Source organism: Eriocheir sinensis, chromosome 19 (genome assembly GCF_024679095.1).
Source record: "Eriocheir sinensis breed Jianghai 21 chromosome 19, ASM2467909v1, whole genome shotgun sequence".
NCBI classification, from domain to species: domain Eukaryota; kingdom Metazoa; phylum Arthropoda; class Malacostraca; order Decapoda; family Varunidae; genus Eriocheir; species Eriocheir sinensis.
The window spans coordinates 9,960,215-9,963,501 of record NC_066527.1 but is presented as its reverse complement, the minus strand read 5'-3'; the positions used below and the strand labels follow the sequence as shown (position 1 = coordinate 9,963,501).

The 3,287-nt window shown below is 36.9% G+C and overlaps 1 long non-coding RNA gene across 1 annotated transcript; it reads right to left on the bottom strand.

The window, feature by feature from the left end:
- Window positions 1-250: 250 nt before the first annotated feature.
- On the bottom strand, window positions 251-2,004 carry LOC127000672 (uncharacterized). The gene is made up of 3 exons (XR_007754379.1): window positions 1,462-2,004; window positions 992-1,055; window positions 251-410 (listed from the first exon to the last, which is right to left on the bottom strand). It is a non-coding gene; the product is annotated as an uncharacterized LOC127000672 (long non-coding RNA).
- Between the last annotated feature and the right edge of the window lie 1,283 nt (window positions 2,005-3,287).

Sequence of the window (3,287 nt, the reverse complement as noted above, 5' to 3'; positions counted from 1 at the left end):
CCCATGCCCCCCCTCCCCGAACTCAACTTTGTTGCATGTGCAACTAGATTTCGGTTATCAGGGTGACATGTAGGTGATTTTACGACACTCGGCGTATGACACAAAGTTTCAAGGTGGCACTGGTGGGGTTCGAACCCATGCATAGACATCAGTCCGACCCCACGCTCACCACCTTATCCATTCGGCCCCCGCCTCCCTCTAGACATTTTTACCCTTAAGTTCCATTTAAGAAAATAATTACCTTTGAATGAACTCCAGTGTCGATGCAGAATCAACAGGGTACATTATATTGAAGTTGTAGTAGGAGGCCAGCAGCATAGCCAGCCCAGTAGTAAATGTTGCGATATGGTCAGTGACAACAACACCATCAATTGACAACATATATCTGGTTGCCGTCAACCTTGATGCCCCTGAAATGTAATAAAGAAAATTAACATGCCTCTCTTGTAATTTTATGATACACCTCTAACATCCTAACCGCTCCGTCCACCCTTCTATGCTTAAGACGGAACTGCTTTTAGATGTTTAACCTCCTCCACCTCCAGCCTTTGTCCCAAAAGATCATGTAATAATAATAATAATAATAATAATAATAATAATAATAATAATAATAATAATAATAATAATAATAAAATAATCAAAATAATGATAATAGTTTCACCTCTCTTCTGTATAGTCTGTAGGGTGTTGCAATATAATTAACTTTGCCTGCTTTCTCTCCTTACAGCACTCATCACTCACCCTAAGCATCATTCTACTAAATGTATCCTTTTTTCCCCCCCGAAAAAAGCAATATTATCCATCTATATGCAAAATTACCTCCATAAACTGAATTATTCAATATTTTTGCCATAAAATTGTGTACTCCTACCACAATTTACACTGTTAAGGGTTGCAGCACTAAACCTCCTTTGGTTGCATATCATTATCCATAAAAATAAAAGCTAGGTTTCATGATAATATTGGTAAATATCAGCCAAGCTTAACTTACCAAAGCCTATTAAACATGGTGTCTTGGGAAGGTCCTTTTCCAATTCAGGTCTAGCTGCAGTTGGCTGAAAAATGAATAAGCAGAAATAAATATAAATGAAAGCCTTCACACTTAGGGAACATATAACAAATTACTCCTACAAGAACAACACAAACACATAGAGCACAATAGGCACAAAGAGTTCAGAGATACATGCAAACGGACAAAATGACAAGACATACATACAGGTGCATGGAGACAGACAGGTACTCGGTGCGACGCACAGGTACAGATGGACGAACAAACACAGAGAAGGTTCACTTCAAGGGGTTAAAATCTTCCAGTTCCCAGAACTCAGCTGTCAAAGTACTGTACTACTACGCATTGTTAGAGGCACACAATGTATGATCATATTGGAATTTTTTAGATCATCAGTTTAGTATGGTATTTACTTTTGTATACAACTTGAACTATTAATATAGAAAACTAACCTTTACACATACATACAGAGAGTCTTCTTTTTCATTTAGGTAAGACATAGCAGCACAGATCATAGCTGCTACCTCTGCATTGCCATTATCAACAGAGCATTTAGCCTCCACAAGTTCCTGTTGAATTCTCCTTATATTCATGTTTGGTTCTTCTTCTATCCATTTTAGAATTCGTGCTCCCTTACTAGCAATGGCAGACTCTACTTTTTCACTTATGTTAATGCCAGTGAGTTCCATAAAATGAACGAACATTCCTGCTGCCTCAAATAAATAAGGCCATTCTATTTTTAAATGAAGAACATCCATTTTCCTTTGTATGATGTCTTGCCTTTGAGAAAAGTAGATATCCTTCATCAGATATTCCACTTCATCATGAAGTTTTTCTTTGTATTTCTGTTTTAATAAGCTTTGCTTATCTTCTTGTGTTGTTTCTGATTCCCCCTCTGGGTAATCACTCGGCATATAATTAATGCATCCATACTTATCATGCAAGTATATTTTGGTGACTGGACCAGCTCTCACAGCATCTTCCTCCTCCATTACAAGGGAGTTTCTACATTTCCTTTTGAATGAGTTACTGTCAGATTTTCTATTTATGTTGTCAAACCGTGACTGCAATTGTTTCAGAAGGGAATCATATCCAGTACCAACACGAGTGCCTTCAATCTCATCTAGGAAAGACTGAGGATATGTCTTCACAATCTTTTGTGCAATTGTTGCTAGTGACCTTTTACCTGGCTTCTGAGAGATCTTACTTATTTCATCAACTAGAATTCTCACCATCTCTCTTCTTGCTGATGGTTTAGGTCTTAACCTCTTTTGTAAACATGTCATTAGATTTTTCTTTGAAAATTTTGACCATGGTATTTCAAATTCATCTGCCCAAACAGGATTTACACCAGGCCGTAAATTTGCTGCTATTTCTCTTTCTTCCTCTGAGGTTGAAGGTGGTGAAACCGATTCAGATATTATAGATGTGTCTGATAAAGCAGTCTCTTGTGATGTCTGAGATGGTGTGGACCCTGAAATTTAATTAAAAAGAAAACCTATATAACATGATGCCTCTTACGTTTCCTGGGCAGTACAGTCAAACCTCAAAACTCAAAGTGTCAAAAAAGTAAATACAGTGTATAAATGAAAGTATTTATAACTGCATTGACCTTAGTGAGAAGTGCTGATGGCAAAATTTAATAGCAAATTTTTCTGCCAGTGAAAACAAACGAGTTAAGAGCAGTCCTATATGTTATGGCCATCATCGGCTGCGTTTGAGTTCTAAGAGTTAAAGAAACAGTGTTCAGATTCCAAGTTATTCGGGTTTTGGGGCGTTTTTGTTTCTTGCATGTATCTGTTTATTTCATAAGGTATATTATCTCTGACAAATTCATGAAATGTTAAGAGTAGATAACACCCACATCTGCTGCAAAAATTAAAGAAAATTTAGCTTAAAATAATTCTGTACCTTGTTGCCAGTTATGAATAAGTTTCCGCACTTGAATGTCCTTCAGCATCGGAAGATCAGATGACTTAACATACTTTAGGTCATCTTCTGTTTCAACACCTAAACCTATAAGGTGTTCACACGCTTCCTCCAGTACTTGTGGAAGAAGATTGGGAAGAATACTCTGAACTGCATTCTTGATTTCCTCCATACTTCACAGCTCTGATGACAAAAAAAAAAAAAGATAAAAAACGAAAAATGCAAAAAAATAAGTAGTAATTTAGCATTTAGTGCTAGAATGAAGAAGAGTACATAAGAAAATGGATATGACAATACAGTGGACCGTCGATATAACGCGAGATAGGTTTCAGGAAAGTTCGCTTAATGC